Source organism: Coenobita brevimanus, chromosome 94 (assembly GCF_032717465.1).
Source record: "Coenobita brevimanus isolate Jiangsu-jjx chromosome 94, ASM3271746v2, whole genome shotgun sequence".
NCBI classification, from domain to species: Eukaryota; Metazoa; Arthropoda; class Malacostraca; order Decapoda; family Coenobitidae; genus Coenobita; species Coenobita brevimanus.
The window spans coordinates 10440517-10460039 of NC_137047.1; the positions used below are offsets into that span (position 1 = coordinate 10440517).

Here is a 19523-nt window from a genome sequence, read left to right on the forward strand (position 1 = left end):
TATGAAGGTTACAGTAATTGTATCACAAAACAATGTAAGTCATGTATTAATGTGAAACACGATAAATTAACCAAAACATGATTCTTGTAAACCAGGGTTGGGGGTGATGCAGCGGAAAAGAACAATGTAATTTTGAATATTATGAACAGAAATTACCTTATAACATGTAGGTAACCCTACAGCCAGTAAGAGATGTGAAAGTTACATGATAAGCTTACCTGTATATCACAACAGCGATATAAACAAGACAAAGATCAACTACTTGCTCAGCGAGGATGGAAAATTCATCCTTTTAGACTAATTAATTGAGGAAGGAAAGTTCACCCCTTTGAATGTGCATGTCACTCTTGACACATGAGGAGTTGGCAATACCTGCACAACCATATCCTCTGAGATCTCGTCTCTGTCCAGGTTGTCAGGAAAATGAAACTGATTATCACCCATTTTGTCAGTGCCTCTCTTTCTTAAATAATTAACTTCAAACATGCCTGGCTCCGGAACTGATTCTACCAATGCAACATAATGCTTCGACAGCTTCTTGGTAGTGTAATGAACTAGTACATAGTTACCTGGGGATGATTTTTGTGTTGCCTCAATATCAGTAGTACTCTGTGGCTCAGGCTGGGACATGAATGACTCTGACATTTCTGCAAGAGATGGTGTACCTTCCCTATCACTGCTAGTACTGGAGTCAGATTGTGGGTCATAGCCAGTCTCCTGAAGTTAGCACTGTGTAAAAGGTGATTGGTCTGCAGTCAAATGATACAGTGCTATTTTACAGTGGCCAAGAGGTTTTACTGACCTGCACTGCTGAATGGATTTTGCTGCCTTACAGTTTTTCCAGATCTGTACATATCTTGACTTCTCAGTGTTTATATGTTCAGTAGACACATACATTAGTTCAGTTTTATCTGTTATTTGTTCAGCCTCCTCATGAAATTCTACAGCAGACCATACTGTACAGCGACCTTGCAAAACTCACTTGTAGACATTCCGTTTTAGTAAAGCCCCAATCCTATCATGAAGGCCCTTGCCATGATAACTTTCTTGAAAGTTCCATTTAGCAGTGCAGTTGTGGATGGCTTTGTAAGAGGTTAGAGCTGCCATAGAATACCTATTCTTGAAGTGGGCTGCTGCCCCATCAGTCCACAATGATACATGTGTAAAATGAATACCAGCAGAATTCAAATAATCAGCTGGAGTCATTGGAGACATGATGGTAAAGCACACTCACCAGGTACCAGGCAAAATCAATTTACTGTTTGGAAAGAATAAAAACTTAAAGATAACATACTAAATTACAAACACAGGGGTTTTATCATTGGACTTCAGTGCAGGTACTTTGATTTTTTGTTCAAAGGTGTGGGTGAGAAACTTTACATCATTTTCTGGTAACATTCCTCACAGTGGGCATGTAACGTGTGTGACAGACCATATGGCTTACCAGGGTTTATTTCAAAGTATCCCAGCGTTACATTATTAAGGCCTTGGGATGCCTGTTTATAATATAAAGTTATGTTGGTATTCTCCAGTTTGTTAGTTGTGTATGGGAAAGATGGAGAAAAAACATGACACGTTACTCCTGAAATACTTCCATTTAAAGGTCATGCTACATTCTGACCACAACATACAGTATATGTAGACAACTGTAGTGTCAATCACAACTCAAATAGACACATTTTCAGTAAAACACAGTGTCAGCATTCCAAACAATAACATACTCTGGTCAATGATGTTATGAAAGTTGCTATATTCAGCACTGGTTTTTCTTTGGTGACATAACGTGACAGTTTTTTATGCAGCTCCCCAAGTTGACAGTTTAGGCTCTCTTTCTCTTCAAATTCATAAAATTCAATGATTAAGCTTTAAAATGATGTATAATTTATATAATTTTAAGCAATTCTGATTTTGACACAAAAGGTTGACATCTTCATGGAATTACCCAAATGTGACATCCATCCAGGAACTAAACTTTTACACTATTCCCCGCTGTCAGCCGCAAGGGAATACAGACTCAGTGCATGGGAAGGGCAGTTGCTTCCCTGCAGTTGATGGGTCTGCTCATCTAGACAGACAAGGGTTGATCAACAGCAACAACCCCTGGAGTGTGATATAGGCAGATTTCTGTAATTCTTTGTATTGGAAGGCAGATTAATTCAGCATATGGTGACATTTTTTTTTTTTGTCCCTTCAACATGTAAACTGTAGCCAGCGTATACTGTATGTGGACTGCAGACTGAGGTACTGCAGTTTTATTATTATTATTATTACTATTATTATTATTGACTCTCGAATACGTTTATGTGAAGTTACAGAACGTGGTCAATGTTTTTGGCGTATCATACAGAGCCAGGATTCTGGGGGCTTGAATGCTGAGCGAATGGAAGCGTGGCCCATTGGATTGGGCAAATTTGGGCTCTCTGGACATTGCTACTCGTCACCCTGCCCGGATGATGATTATGATTATCATTATAGCAAGGAGGAATACTTGGCTGCCAAGCATAGGGCTAGAAGAGAGGTATACAGGGCGAAGTCTGAGTCACCGAGACTTTTGTTTGATAACCTAAATAGTGTGGAAAGGAAAAATATGATATTTAAGGTGATGAAGTGATCAGATGAAGAGGGATAATCGGGATATTATAGGTGAGCAGTGTGTGAAGAATGATGAAGGAAGGGTAGTGGTGAACAGTGGGGATATTAAAGATGCATGGAGAGAGCATTATAACCGGTTGTTGAATGAGGAGTTTGACTGGGACAGGGAAGGTTTGGAGCCAGCAGATCCAGTGTTTGGCCCTTGGCCTTTGATTGATGCTGCTACTGTGAGTGAGGCAATAGGCAGGATGAAGGTGGGTAAGGCAGCAGGTGTGTCTGGGTTGACTGCCGAAATGTTGAAGGCCTCAGGAGATATAGGGGTGCGGTGAGTCACTGACCTGACAAATATGATTATTTATGAGTGAATGCCACTCAGGGATAAGTGAGGCTGGTCACTCTCATCTTCAATGTCGAGACCAACTGCCTAGCCCTGGGCTCCTACGCTCCTCATGGGGCAATGTAGGATTGGATGATGGATGGATGGTGTTGTCCCAGATGATTGGCTGAAGAGTGTAATTGTAAATGTGTATAAAGGGAAGGGTGATGACCTGGAAATAGGAAATTATAGAGGTATAAAGCTTTTAGATCAGATAATGAAGGTAATGGAGAGAGTCTTAGAAGGTATGATTAGAGAGAGAGTGAATGTTGATGAGATGCATTTTGGGTTTATGCCAGGTAGGGGGACCACTGATGCCATATTCATTGTTAACAGCTTCAGGAAAAATATATTGGTAAGAAAAGGGATCTGTATTTTGTTTTTGTTGATTTGGAAAAGGCCTTTGACAGAGTCCCTAGAGAGGTGGTGAAGTGGGCAATGAGAAGGCTTGACTAGGAGGAGTGGCTGGTTAGGGTGGTTATGGCTATGTATGTGGGTGCACGCACCCAGGTAGCACCCAGGTAAGAGTGAATGGAGATTTGAGTGATGAGTTTTCCGTGAACGTTGGTGTGCATCAGGGGTCAGTTTTGAGTCCTATGTTGTTTATCATGGTACTTGAAGCCCTCTCACATGACTTCAAAAGCAGATTCCTGTGGGAGATGTTGCATGCCAATGATTTGGTGTTGATTGCAGAGAATGAAAGGGAAGCGGAGGAAAGATTTAGGAAGTGGAGGGATGGTATGGGGCACAAGGGCTTAAGGGTAACTGCAGATAAAACAAAAGTGATGATATCTAGGGTTGGTGGCGGTACTGCCAAAGACAAGGGAGAGTGGCCATGTGCAGTTTGACACGAGGGCGTGGGAAGTAATTCCATCTTGTGCAGTGTTTGTGATAAATGGGGGTGCAAGAGATGTGGTGCTGTCAGAGGTATACTGTGAGATACTGCTGATTTTATGTGTACGGCGTGTCGGGGAGAGCAGATGGAGATTGTCAGGCGTGAAAGGATTGATCTTGCTGGTGAATCTCTTGAGTGTGTGGAAGAGTTTTGTTATTTGGGAAACATGTTGTGTGCTGGAGGTGGGGCTGGAGCTAGTTCTGTGGCTAGGGTGAGAAGTGGTTGGAAAAAGTTCAGGGAGCTCTTGCCTCTTATGACATTGAGAGACTCTCCCTACGTGCTAAGAGGTCTTTGTATGCAGCATGTGTTAGGAGTGTCATGCTGTATGGTAATGAGACCAGAGCAGTAAAGGAGGAGGATATTCGCAGGCTTAGACGTACAGAAATGACAATGATTAGGTGGATGTGTAGTGCGTCCCTGTGTGCAAGGTCTGAGGGGGCTGGGTTTACGATGGAAGAGTTGAGAGGCAGGATGGGACTGTAATGTATTGGTGTTGTGATGAGCAGAGGTAAATTGAGATGGTTTGGGCATGTGGAGAGGATGGAGGATGATAATTGGGTGAGGATGGTGAGAAATGTTAATATTGGGGGTGCAGTTATGAGGGGTAGACCGAGAAAGACATGGGACGAGGTCATTAACCCCTTAACCACGGGGCATCACTTTCGTGACGCTTGGGAGCAAGGGATCATACCGCGGGGCGTTGCTTTTGTGATTCTGTGTTATTTTGAATTCACCCGGGCTTCCAAGTGGGGGCTTGTATCATCTATCAGTACTGCCAATGTCCAACACTAGTCAGCACTCCTAATCTCATCTGTACTCCCAACCATTGTTGACAATTTAGCAATTTCTCCCCGTTCTTGACTCTCCTCCCTACCCCCCTTCCATTACCCTATCCTCTCGCCTGCCAGGCCGTGCTACGCTAAGTAAATCTTTCCTGGAATTTTTCACTGATTTCATCCATTGAAATAAGCCCTGTGCCCTATTCTTATACCAAATAATATATACAAGAAAGAAATAAGGTAAGTGCGAGTGCCGTACACCTGGAATTGGCTAATTATCACCTGACAACACCTCACGTGCGCTCGTTCGCTAATTATTGCTGTTTATTTCCCCTTGAAATATGCCGTATAATCTATTTTCGTAATAAATATACATATAAGAAGGGAAGGGAGAAGCCTAAGTGATATTTACATTCACCTGGAACTACCTAATTATAATGTATTGTCTAGATTTCCTGTCAATCATTTTACTGCTATAAATTAGCTGTGTCAAGAGGCTAACGTTGGTAGTAATGAATTTCCCTTGGTAGGCCACCACCCCGGCCCACCCTTATCAGTTCACTCTCATCTTCCGAAGTGGAGGTACGTCTGTTCGCTCTTGCTAGCTTCAGCGACTTTTCACCCCCATGCAAAGGGCCCTGTGACCTTTACCCCCTACTAAACCTCGTATGGAAAGAGGTAAAGGGCTGACAATTGATAAAAGAGTGACTACGATCTTTCTATTGAGTAAAACGGTGCAAGTTGAATTGTAAATAATGTGTAAACAGCAAGTGAAAGTAATGAATGTAAATATACGTGAACAGTGGAAAATAGTTTTATAAGTTACTTCAAGTGACAGTGCATAACACAGTGTAAATAAAATAGAAATGTAAATAACGTAAATAAAATAGAGAACGTAAATAGACATGTAAATGAGTAGTATTATAAGAATACGAGTATATGCCCAAGGAGTAATGAATGTGAAAGTTTCACTCTAGCATGTCTGAATACTATGAGTTATGAGAGTGAAGGTGAAAGTGACATTCATACTCAATGCTAGTATACAGGACGAGAAAGTGAATGCTACGTATTTTACTGAAAGAAATTGAGTCCTTACAGTGACAATAAACTAATACTACTGAAGGAAACTTATGGATAAAGACTGTAGATATATATAAGTGTTATATAGTAATAGAAATATAAAGTGTGAGGGGTTTTATGAATAATCAATGACAGAGTACCAAGAGCGAACTAGCGCAAGTGCGACGGTCAGACGCGCTCGTAATTTTCATTGCTTTCACGGTGTTTTTTTTTTTTTTTTGGAGTATGGATCCCAAACTACTTGAAAATCATAGAGTAGTGTTTATAGTGTTAATATCTGGCTGTGGTAATCATATTACGGGTTGTCGGGAAGTGTAAAGTGGAGACCTCGTTACCCAACTTCAGAGGTCTCCACAAGTCCTACGGTAACCGACGAAGGCTCAATAAACATTCCAGGAGAAACCTGAAGGTATGTGCCATAAGCATATGTAATTTTAATATTCTAGGCCTAATAACTGATTTTTGGCAAATATTTTTTGAGAGTCTGTCGGAGCCCAAATAACCCCGCGGCACATGCAAAACATTGGTAAACATGCCCGTGGTGTAGGGGTTAAGTGTGACCTCAGGGTTAAGGGACTGAACAGGGAGGCTGCAATAGATCGTGCAGCACGGAGAGCCGCCATTAGGTGACCAAGGCCGACTCATGCAAGCATGTTGGAGCCTTTAAAAATGAAATGATTATTATTATTATTGTTGTTATTACTATTATTATTATTTATTATTATTATTATTACTACAGACTTCGCAAATTCTCACTGCCATGTAATTAAACCTTACTGTTCCCAGGTTATAATGTTCTTGCTGCTAACCAGATACTTTTGTTAATCAAGGTTTGGAAGGAAAGGACTAATGTGTACTATTTTTTCAGGTGTGTTAATATACCCAGCTGTGGAAACTGCCAACAGAGATGGAGAAAGGGGAGAAGAAAACCACAACCAGCTGCCAAATTAATACCAACCAGCTGCCCAATCACGGTAATACCATCCATCTGCCTCCACTCTCAGGTAAGCGTCCTATTGTGACTTTTTTTAATTTTGCCAAAAGGACCTGTAGTATGGGGCCTTCTGCTCTTGTCATCATATACTTGCTACCACCAGACTCTTTCATTTATATTAGGAGATGGCCATCATTGTGAAGGAATCTATCTACTACCCAGTATCCCACTATCTATCTGTTTAAACTGCCATCTGTCCTTATTCAGTGCTGAGTTGTAACAAAAGATTAACACAGGAATAAAGCCAGTCATGAAGAGTTCGGTAAATAATGCAGAGCCATAGGATTGTCTTGTTCTGCTGGGAATAAGGAAGTATTTGAGGGACTATAACCAAGGAATTGAGCCAGACAGATGATGTAAAATGGATTTGTTCATCTTAGGTCTTGTGTACTAGTAGTAGTTCAACCCCAGGCACAGCAGAACATTATCCCAGTGGACTACAGGCTGAGTTACCCTTCTGTAGTCCATCATTCTCCTCTTGCGGGATAGGTGTGGCATTGAGAAGTGTAAATGTAGTCAGGCAGCCCTCCCCCCCATCCAGCACCAATACACTAGGGGTTAATTAAGATCCATATTGAATTCCTCCACAGACAAAAGGATTAAGTTTAAACACACTTGAGATTATCTCCTAAAACCTTGCCTTATTTTCAGGGTCCGTCTGTGTTACTCAGGCTTCTGTTCCTGTGATTGCTGAGTTGGTGCTGTCGTGCTGGCGTTGATCCTGGTGGTGCTGCCGTGCTGGCATTGATCCTGGTGGTGCTGCCATGCTGGCATTGATCCTGGTGGTGCTGCCGTGCTGGCGTTGATCCTGGTGGTGCTGCCGTGCTGGAGTTGATCCTGGTGGTGCTGCCGTGCTGGAGTTGATCCTGGTGGTGCTGCCTGCTGGAGTTGATCCTCGTGGTGCTGCCTGCTGGAGCCGGCGGTGCTGGCTCAATTTTTCTCATCATGCAATGTCTATACCCAAGGGTGGTTGGGGTTTATCGTTAACATAATGGCACTCGGGGATGAGTGTGGCTGGTCACTCTCATCTTGAATGTCGGGACCAACTTGCCCAGCCCTGGGCTCCTTCGCTGCTCATAGGGTGATACAAGATTGTGTGGTGAATGTTGAAAAATACTCAGTGGCCTCAAAACTCGGGAAATACCTCTGATAGATATAGAGGTTCCCAGTGCCGTTGATCCTGAAAACCTTTCTACATCTCAGTTCCTTCTACTACAACTACAGCTACAACCACCCGTCTGAAATGTGAGTTAGAAAATTTTTGGTTGGTCCACCTTGACTTGGCGGAGAGTTTTGTCCTTGGCAGCCTAATTTCATCGGCCAGAAGCAGAGTAAGACAAGGCTAGCAATACTGTGGCTCTGCATCCTTTCCAGATCACTTTTAAGCCAAGTTGAGATGGACAGAGTATAACAGTTGCTCCCCTACTTACGATATTTTAATAGAGAACTCCTGACCCCATTGTTGGGTGGGAAGAGGAGTCAGGAATGATGATGATAATGCCTAATGATGATTTTAATTATGATCAGTGGCAGTGCTGGACTGCATAACTAGATCATTCCACCACTAGGGTATACAAGACCAGTTAACTTAGTCTAGGTACTGATTTTACTTGCCTATTGATGACGACGACGATGATAGAATAGTTAGTGCTAGGCTCCATAACTAGATCATTCCACCACTAGGATATAGAAGGCCAGTTAACTTAGTCTAGGTGCTGATTTTACTGGCCAATCAACGACGACGATGATTGATGGTAAGCTAGGATGATGCAGTGCCAGGAGTCAATCCCTGGCACTATCAGGCTGGCAACCACACAGCCGAATGAAATCTCAAGCCGATAAGTGTTTAATCTCAACAGCAATTCTTCTTAGCTCTTGTTCGTAAGTGGGAGAGCAACTGTCTTTATTCCAACTAACACCAGATGGTTTTATTCAACTGAGAGTGATGCATTGGGGGTCTAAGGATAATAATGAGCTTTATTTTTAACTTATTTTTATCTTAAATGTCAGGAGCAACTTGCCTAGCTCCGGGTTCCTACGCTCCTCTGTGGGGCGACGTGGGATTGGATGATGGCTGATTGTCTGGATTTTGAACTTATTTATATTCGTCTATGCTCAGTTATCATACTTCTTGCACCGTAACGTGGCCTGGGATTTGTCCATTCACCTGCTTTTTTCATATATCACTGTGGTAGAATAACACAGTACTTCATGTCTACATCCATCCCACTGCACTTCTTCGTGACTAGCATTCTGCTTGATAAACTATTGCTAAGATGCTTATTTTATGCCTGGGTAGAGTAAGAAGAGTACAGTAAGTAAATTCCCCAGGTTTACCAGTAGCAGATAGTTTTGAAACCTTTCCCCTGCACTTCGTGATTAGCATGTCTCCTTGCTAAGGTGTTGCCTCAGCTCAGCAATATTTCAAGCTGATAGATAAAGTACACAGATAGGTAAACATTACACAGATACACATAGATAGTAGATATATTGCAGTAAGTGTTAGCTAGGTAGATACCCGGTATACTGCAAGAATTTTGTGATGGAAAGGTTCCTCATGTTATTTTTGATGCCTTTGCTAGTAGTGTTTCTCTCAGTTGAACAGTGTCTGGTGTTAGTTTAGTCAAAGTGGCTTGTCTTCTTTGTGGCTTGGGTGATTTCCTAACGCGATTTCTTAGCAAGCCTCTTGAGCCACCTAGAAGACACCCAAGTGAATTATGCATATGATTATTGCTTGATTATTATGTTGATGTTTGTATTGTAATTGATGCACAGTGGACAGATTTTTTTATGGCCAGTTGTTTGATACTTGTGTATATTGTCGCTATGTTGTCTGTTTAAATCACCCACACCAATCGACCCTGCAGTTCTGGCGTTACTCATTGTTTACGAACCTCGGCCCGTCGATTCCCTCTGTGTGGAAGTTGGAACGCTAAGTACCGGTATGCTTTTTAAAAAAATTAGCGCCAAGTCAGACTGAGGAGATTAAAGTTTTGCGCCGGCAGTAAATGAACAAAAAGTCTGCATCGTAAAGATAAACTTTAAAAATTGTGCGCCGAATTAGTTGCCATAATGCTGTCGTGTAGCGTGGCCCCAAGTCCCTTTGCTACTAGTGGGGTTGTGGGGGATTGGGGATGCCTGGGGGGTTGGGTCAATACTTTTACAGCACACACAACCCACCATTGTGTGCCATGATATATATCCGTTTTGACATGGGTAATGGGGGCTGTCGGACAGTGAGAAGGAGTCCATCATTGCATATGTTGGAAGGATAAGTGGCACACAGGTGGATGATTATATAGGTAACCATGCACTCAGGCCTTGCTTGCAATAACCACGTTGTGGCCGTACAGTAAGGGGGCGGAATGCTCTATGAGGGGGTTGTGTTTGATGGCCAGTTTTTTTGTTTATTTTTTACGGCCTAGGCAATGCCTCAAGGATTGGGCATACGTTCTTAAGTGGATATTGCAAGCCAGACGTTGCACACTTTGTTCACGTCTATCAGATGCTGGACCTCACATTCACAACCACCCAGTCATTCACCAATGTTTTGTTTCCCCAGTTTTGCAAGAGACCTGGGACTAGCTACTGACTGATGTAATACCGTATAGTGCCATGTCCAGCTGGAGCGCTGTAACTCCTTACACCACCACGTGACTGTCTAGTTGTATGCTCATTGTTTACAAACCGCGACCCTGTCGATTCCCCTTTGTATGCAGTTAACCTTATTGTTCCATGAAAGCGTGCGTGGCAGGAAAAGCGATTACTGTATTCTTAACGTCAGATGGAAATTGGACATACTTATAAAAGCATGCTACAAGGTTGAGTAAGATTAGTAACAAGTATGGTGTGGGAATAACTACCATAATACATAAGGCAGCAGAGTAATGTATAAATGATTAAGGTTTTATGCTGGAAGTTAGAATGCTAAGTACGGATGTAAAAATATGCGCCATATCAGACCAAGGAGATTAAAGTTTTACGCCAGCAGTAAATGAACGAAAAGTCTGCTTCGTAAAAATAAGCTTTAAAAATTTTGTGCTGAATTAGTTGCCATAATACTGTCGTGTAGCGTGGGCCCAAGTCCCTTTGCTACTAGTGGGGTTTTAGGGGATTGGGGATGCGTGGGGGGTTGGGTCAATACTTTTACAGCACACACAACCCACCATTGTGTGCCATGATATATATCCGTTTTGACGTGGGTAATGAGGGCTGTCAGACAGTGAGAAGGAGTCCATCATTGCATATGTTGGAAGGATAAGTGGCACACAGGTGGATGATTATATAGGTAACCATGCACTCAGGCCTTGCTTGCAATAACCACGTTGTGGCCGTACAGTAAGGGGACGGAATGCTCTATGAGGGGATTGTGTTTGATGGCCAGTTTTTTTGTTTATTTTTTACGGCCTAGGCAATGCCTCAAGGATTGGGCATACGTTCTTAAGTGGATATTGCAAGCCAGACGTTGCACACTTTGTTCACATCTATCAGATGCTGGACCTCACATTCACAGCCACCCAGTCATTCACCAATTTTTTGTTTCCCCATTTTGTGAAGAGACCTGGGACTAGCTACTGACTAATTTAGTACCGGATATTGCCACATCCAGCTGGAGCGCCGTAACTCTTTACACCACCACGTGACTGTCTAGTTGTATATTACCACCAAGTGTAGTAACTTATATCCTGGGTAGCCAGAAGCCACTTGGCTTGTCACTCATGATAGTCACGAGATGTCCACTTTGATTAGTAATCGTATCAAACAACCAGTTTCTTTACCTGCTGCCGTCAGCTCTGAAAGAAGACATCATTACCAGATTCGAGTAAAGCGACTAAGGTTATAGACAACTGGCCAGCCGTACACAACCATTGGCTACGAAATGTTTTGCATAAATCCTGTCCTGAGCGTGAGCAAAGTATGTAGACACTTCTCTGCCAGCTGTAGGAATGGAAGGTGTTGTTTGAAATATTTTATGTGGTAAGGACTGCACATCAACGTTACTATTCTTTCCTAGTCCACCATTCTCCTGTATGGGGATAGTAAAGGAACTGAAGGCTGTTATTTTAATCTGACATTCAATATCTGATCATTGCCATATGAAGGTGTCTGTTCCAGGCATCAGAAAAACAGGCAACAGAAGGAATGTTACCCTCTAGTCATTTGGGGAAGAGTGGTAAATATGAAATACAAGTTAGTGCTGGCAGAGTATTGTTGGCATACTTTTGCACATGCCTGTACATCACAAACAGATGCAGTTAAGTCCTGGTTATGTGCCACAGATGCTAAAAAATACAGAGTGGTTCATATATAACATGTCTGATCCCATGTGTTTTGTTGTTGCATTTTGAACCATATCTTACCCCATCCTTAGGTGGGAAGAAGAGGCCGGGATGATGATGATGACGATTGCAGTGATGATTTTAATAATAATGAATGATTATTATTATATTGATTTTGATTATTTGATGATTGATATGGTGGAGGCTCAGTCGGCTTTACCATCACTACCCTGCATCATTTTTTGTTTCCCATAACCCTTCCTTACTTGATAGTGATTGCTTGTTTGCATCCATTGGTTGCCTTTTTTTATCAAGTAATTTAATATCTCCTCTTGCATTTTCTTCAGTAATTGCTTAAAGTTCACTCATTTTGGTAAGAGGAGATTTTTACCCTCCACTGACTTTTATCTATTGCCAGACATCTCAGTCGCATAAGGGGAGGCCACAAACAAATTAACTCCATGTCATTCTGTTATCTGCTATTTGACTGCCCTCTCTCCAACTCACACCTCCCTCCCTTGTATCTCTCCACTCCAGTCTTCCATCTCTGCCATGGTCTCTCCTCCTCTTCACATCATACACATACCTTCTAGTCATTCTCTCATTCCCCATCCTCTACATGGCCAAACTATCTCAAAGTATTTCTCCTAATAGCACCACAGCACTTTTCCACTTCCTCATTTGTATATCTGTCTGTCCATAAAACTCCACACATTCCTCAGGTCATTTCCACTGCTCTCACTCTTGTGCCCTTCCAACAGGATCTAAGCCTCATTTCTCAACGTCTTATCACAGCTTTCAGTGATCCAGCAACCTTTCTACCCTGCTGTACCCATTCAAGCACATCCTTCCATCCTCACTCATCACTCTAAAGTACTTGGATGCACCTTCATTATCTATTTCCTCATCATCCAGTCTCACTCTGTATGCTGTGATATCCCTCAAGACCATAACTTTACCCATACGTATATTCTCTTTAGGATTCTGTTTCTTACATCCTCAGACTCATGCACCAAGCCTTGCAGTTCACATTCATCACAATACAGTATCATCAGCAAGCAACAGCTCAGGAAGTTTCCACATCTTACCCTCCCTCACTAGATACCAATATATTCACATTCCTTCCTATTACCTCTCTTATAGCTTCATCCATATACAAATTGAACAGCCACTGAGACATGATATGCAGAAACACGACACACACAGACATGACACACAAAAGCATGGCACAAGGTATGACACAAACATGACCCAAAGAGACAAGATTTTTGTCCTTATGCAGATTTTTTTCCCTCACGTCACTGGCAGAATAAGATAGCACTGGGGCCCAACATCCTTTCCATAGCACTTCTTCATGACTAGCACCATATTAGTCATGTTTCAACTAGCATTTACAAAGGAATGATGGTAATTTAATACCCAGTTAAACGGAGCATAATTAAGTTGTCAAAATACGTGCTTCCCCCATACCCGCAGACTGAGCCGACAACACCAGATATATATATGGGCAGCCCTGTATTTTGGTTTAGTAAATTGTGGGCTGCTGTTGCTGTGGTCCTGTATTCCTGGCTAAGTAGGACAGTGGCAGGTGTTTGGATATGCCTGTGTAGTAGTGCTGTAATCAAACCACTTCTCTGAACCAACATAGCATCAATTTTAGCATTTTTGCCAGTACAGTATTTGCTGGCTAAGTAAAACAGTGTCAGTTGGTTGTAGCTTATCTATGTGTGCTAATCATCTACCTCCTTGAATGAGGTGTGGCTAAATGAGCTATGAAACTTTGCTAAGGATATATGCATGTCATTTACCAGAGTAAACTCCTGAAAGATGCACACACACGTCTGAAGAATATTAGAGGATAATCTTGGTTGTAAGAATTTTGGAGCTCCTATTGCCTCTTTTCTTTGATTAAATTCCAGTATTTAGGTTCTCCAGCATTGACTCTGATTCTTAGTAATTAAAATGAGCCAGGGACCACTACAACAGCAGGTATTATCAGCCCAAAAGATCGTAAATAACTGTGGCAAATAAAAGGACTCTGCAAAAAAGCCATAGTGCTTGTTTACCCAACAATAAAAATGGGTGTTTTGTATATATTATCCCTCCTGAACTGTTGATGTTGGCTATTGTATTTGTACGCCAATTGTTATGCCCATTTTCTTGTTATATTTGCATTATTATTATTACCATGTCATTGTGATGTACTGCACAGTCAGCCACAGGAAAAAATATGCTGAAAAAAATATGTACTCTTGTCCTTCTTTGGTTGATTGTAATTGGCAACAGGTCAATTTGAATTTATTTTTCTCAATCTCTGTTTCCCTCTGCCTGTGACCTCCTGTCTTGTAAATGGAATGTGTGCAGGAATTTCAGATGTAAGATATCTTGCATTTGGCTCTCTTTTGTGTATTATTTCTTGCACTCTTCAGTTTCTGCTTCTCTGCATTAAAAAGAAAAATGTATTGTCCTAAATAGCACTGAGATTTTAAAACTAACAAGCATCCTTAGTTAACGACCATTTATGTTAAAGGTTGATGAGCAACTTGAGTCATTTCCCTTCATTTATATCCAAGAATAACAATCATTCTGAGTTTTTTCCCCTCATTAAACATAGCAGTTGATTCCCTTCATTTAGGTGAGAGATTAACGAGATTTTTCCCTGCATATATACGAACATTTATCGTTAATACGGTTTATGTTTTTTATATTTTTTTCCTGTGGCTGACTATGTTTTATATATTGATGTGGGATTGTTTTTTTGGTGTCTTTATTTCTGTTGATTTATTCTATAGTCAGTTTGCTTCACCTGACAGAGATTCATAACCTTTAGCTTTATGGCCAAGTGTAGTCAGACTGGAGAGTTAATTTGACTAGTAACCAAGGAGACTCATCTGTACCCCATCACTAAGGCATACTGAATTTTATACATTAATGATTTATGGTCCTTTCGCAGCAAGAAGTCCGTTCAGGGTGTGGCAGAAGTTGGACTTTCCCCGAGTGCGACGTTGCCAATGTGACCACCAATTATCGGATTATCACTCTGTCTCCCTACCTACCCCCATCCCACCTGTTTCTCTCTACATTTATTTTTAAGAGGTTTCCCCTGTAGGCCTAATCCTCTCTCTGACCTTGGGTCCCTCGCCGACCTCGGCGTGGCAACATGGGAAAAAAGCTCTGCCACGTGTCACAGAATTCATTCAAATCGTTGTTATAATTCTAAGAAAGTGATACTCAGTGTACTATATAGCTTCCTTTAGTATATACAGAATATAAAAAACAATTTCAAATAGCACATAGATGGGAAATAAGAGAGAGAGAGGCATGTACTATGGTTGATTTGGCAGCATCGCTAGAGGTGATTCACCAGGTGGGCCCCACCCTGAACGGACTTCTTGCGGTGAAAGGACTATAGTACTGAAGTGATAAAAGTTGCCTTGTTTTGTCAGATGGAAATAAACTGACTATAGTTATATGTTGAATTGGAATATGTTATACTCTTATCCGTACGTGGGAAAATGTGCCACGTGTTTGAAATTTTATAACTATATGGATTTGGGTGTCAGGCTATAGATAGATTGATAGGTAGGGAGAGATCCTAGGGTGCCCATAGACTAAGCTATTTTGATATATCTCTTCCTATCACACAGTCATTTGCCATATTTTCCTAAGCATGAGCAAGAACCAATTTGCCTGTCAGGTCTCTATCGTCTCTCAACCCAGGGCATCTCAGAAATCAGCAGTAGTATGTGTTGAGCAGATAATTTTGTGCAGTATGCCTAGCCCTGGCTTCCTATGCTCTTTATGGGGTGACATAGGATTGGATGATGGCAGACGATGTTTTATAAAGTTGCAAGGTCTCCAACATCACAGCCAATGGTTGATACGTTTTTAGAGTTACTATCGTTATGCTGATTGTTAGGCTCTCCTGTTGATATTTCTCTTTCCTTGTTGCGTTTTCTTGGTCTGTGTATCGTTTGGGTGTTTGTGATGGTGTTGATGTCTGTTGGATTGGGTTGTCGTGGTTTATGATTAGAGAGAGCAAGGATGTGTGATGTCCCCATGGTTTTGTGTGTGTGTGTGTGTGTGTGTGTGTGTAAGATACTAGGATTTGAATGGTAAGTGAATGAGTGTATGAGCCATTTCACTGGGCTTGCAGTTAGTTTCACTCTCTCTTGGGTTTCCTCTTTGCTTTATGGGCCCTATGCATTTTATCCATGTGTAAAAAAAATAAACAAACAGGTTAGGAGTGCTGCTTGAAAAAGAAAAAAAAAATGGTTACGATGATTGAAAAATAATTGGTTACGAAGATGATGATGATTAGTCCACTTCACTAGGCATGGTACTGATAGTTCGCCCCCTTAATGCTTGTTTATTCTTTGTTCTTTGCTCCCACCTCAAATATTTCTGTCATGAGAGATAGAGAGACCCTGTTGTTGTAGTGCTAAAATCATCACATGCCTCTGACCCTCTTATCACCTGTATTGGCCGTCATAACCTTCCCTTCCAGCAAATTAATTCTCATGATAAATTGAATTCCTTTGTCAGTGGATGATAAACCTATTATATCAAAATTATGCTGTTTTGAAGAATATTTGCTATTTATTAGTAAATCTTGGCTTGTAATCCCACTTGACTGACTACAGAAACCCTGGCAGCCCCAAAGGTATATGTTGAAGGATTGTCTGTTGTGGTAGTGTGGTGTGGTGTGTGGGAGGAGGCCTACACTGTGGTACATGTGGTGAGTGTTTGTAGTAGTGTGTTGTGGTGAGGGGGGAGAGGCCTTACACTGTGGTAAATGTGAGTGTGGTGTGGTGTGGCAGGAAGCATTACACTGTGGGCATAGTGCATTGTGTGTGAGTTGTGTATTGTGTTGGCATTGAAGTAGAGAAAGCTGATGATTGTGTTGAAGTCTGGGTATACTCATTTCACTCTAACTTGGCACAAATTTTTTTTTTTTTTTTAAACGTGTCCCACTGACAGAAACAAAACATTAGACCTGCATTCACTCCATAGGTTTTCATTGTGACAGGCATCATATTTTAATGCCTGTTTACTGTATTCTTACAACCCAGCATTCATGAGAGAGCATAAGCCATTTTTAGACCAAGTTAGAGTTGTGTTTCTCTGGGTATGGTTGAGTCTGAAGGGTGGGTGTCTGGTGATGGTTTTTGAAGGTTTCTGTTGTATATCTTGGTAGTAGCTATGTACCGTCTGAAATAGAAATAGTTTAAAAAGTAAGAAAAAAAAAAAGTGGATGACGGCCACAGCCACTTGGCGGACTGCACTTGTGCTGCTGGACTGCACTTAGGCCACCGGTATTGCAGATGGTCGAAGCCAGTGACCTGTACTGTGAAATTCCATATGCTTTTCACAGCACAGTTCCTTTGGAATGGGGTCCGTTTTAAGGGGGTAGGAAAAAATATGTATCCTTCTGAAAAATAGTGTTGGGTATAGGATGAGAATAGGTTGTAAGTACTCTTTGTAATGTAAGTTCTTATTACATGCTTTCCATAGCTGTTCTTCAAAACCAGCATTATATTTTAGTGCTTATATACTGTATTCTTACAATACAGCATCCATGAGAGAGATCACAGGCATTTTTAGACCAAGTTAGAGTAAAAAGAGAGAGAGAGTATAGGTTGTTTTTTTCTGGATGTGGTTGTGTCTGAAGGGTGGGTGTCTCATGATGGTTTTTGAAGGCTTCTGTTTGGCTGTAGTGGCCATGTATATCTAGGTAGTTGCTATGGACCGTCTGAAGTAGTAGAAATAAATTAAGAAAAGAGAAAAAAAAAAGTGGATGACGGCCACAGCCACTGGTGGATCTGCACTTCGGCTACAGGTATTGCAGGTGGACAGTGCCGGTGACCTGTACTGTGAAATTCCATAAATTTTTCACAGTATGGTTCTGTTGGAATGGGGGCCGTTTTAAGGGGGTAGGAAAGAAAATATGTATCCTTGTGAATTTTAATGTTGGGTATAGGATGAGAATATCTATCTATCTGTCTGCCTACTGCCAGCTGCCATAATCCCGTAAGGGGGGGCCATTTGACTTTTATTTACGGGGAGGGGCACTAGCCCTTCACCAACCCACTTGTTGACACATAGGGAGCACATATGGTTTGATTATATGGTTACCACCCAGCATTGTAAATAGTTTCTTGGCTTACAGATTTTTTTAAAGTACTTTTTGTAATGCAAGTTATTATTACATGCCTTCCATAGCTCTTCTTCATAACCAGCATCGTATTTTAGTGTTTATATACTATGCTTACAACCCAGCATCCATGAGAGAGGCGATACGTTTGTGGCCATCGCGTATGGGATTAAGGCGTCTGGCAATAAATAGATAGATAGATCCATAAGAGAGAGCACAAGGCATTTTTTAGACAGAGTAAAGCGAGGGTGAGAGAGAGTAGGTGTATTCGTGTTTCTCTGGGTAGGGTTGTTTGTGAAGGGTGGGTGTCTGGTGATGGTTTTTGAAGGGTCCTGTTTGGCTGCAGATTTGTGGTGTCTGTAGTGGCCTTGTGTGTATAGGTAGCTAGGTACAGTGTGAAATACTAAAAATAAAGTACTGTATACCACGTTGAGTACACCGCTTCCCGTCCGATCGGCGAAGTTAAGCAACGTTGGGTCTGGTTAGTACTTGGATGGGTGACCGCCTGGGAACACCAGATGCTGTTGGCATCCCTACGTGTCAAGTGGGGTTGGTGGGGAATTAGTGCCCCTCCCTGTAAAACAATTAACTCTAAGTCCTTGGCCACCCCGTGTGGGATACATGGCGTCTGGCAATGAATGAATGAAAAAAAAAATATATATATATATATATATTTATTTATAAAAAAAGCTGTGTCCACTCTGAAATAATAAAGTACTGGAATTAAAAAAAAAATAAAAATAAGAGGTTGACGGCCACAGCCATCGGTGGACTGCAACAAGTGCAGGTGGTCGGAGCCGATGACCTGTACTGTGAAATTCCATGTATTTTCACAGCACAGTTCCTTCTGAATGGGGGCCGTTTTAGGGGCGAGAAAAAAATATTGACTATATCTTGTGAAATTTAGTGCTGGCGTGCAGTGTTAAAGGCTTTGAATGGCTGTAGTGGCTAGGTAGGCAGTATGTACAGGATAAATTATTAACAGAAAAAAAAGGAAATAAGAAAAAAAGGAGGAAAAATAAAAATGGTTGCACATTTTATTTGGATTTAGGTAACTTTCTAATTTGGGGCAGTGGTCAAGTAATAGGTCTAGTACAACTTCCTTGGTGGTTTGAATTGCCGTAATGCTTTTATGTTCCTCTGACGAAGTGGGGCCAGACTGGAGGGTCAGTTGAACTAGTAATCAAGGAGACTCATTCCTGTCTCATTACTAAAAATTTCACTGTTTCATGGGATTAGTTATTATGAAGAGGTACATAGTGAGGTTGGGGGGAGGAGGCAGCCTTATAACTTTGTGTGGAGGTCTTGTTGGGTTGTGGTGGTGGTTTATGTGTTCGTGTTTTTCTGCATTGAGAGTCCCCTTGTTGTCCTGTG

The 19523-nt window shown here is 41.6% G+C and overlaps 1 pseudogene; it reads left to right on the forward strand.

Annotated features, from left to right (window-relative positions):
• Positions 1 to 18564: 18564 nt before the first annotated feature.
• On the forward strand, positions 18565 to 18676 carry LOC145413029 (5S ribosomal RNA; annotated as a pseudogene).
• The last annotated feature ends 847 nt before the right edge of the window (positions 18677 to 19523 follow it).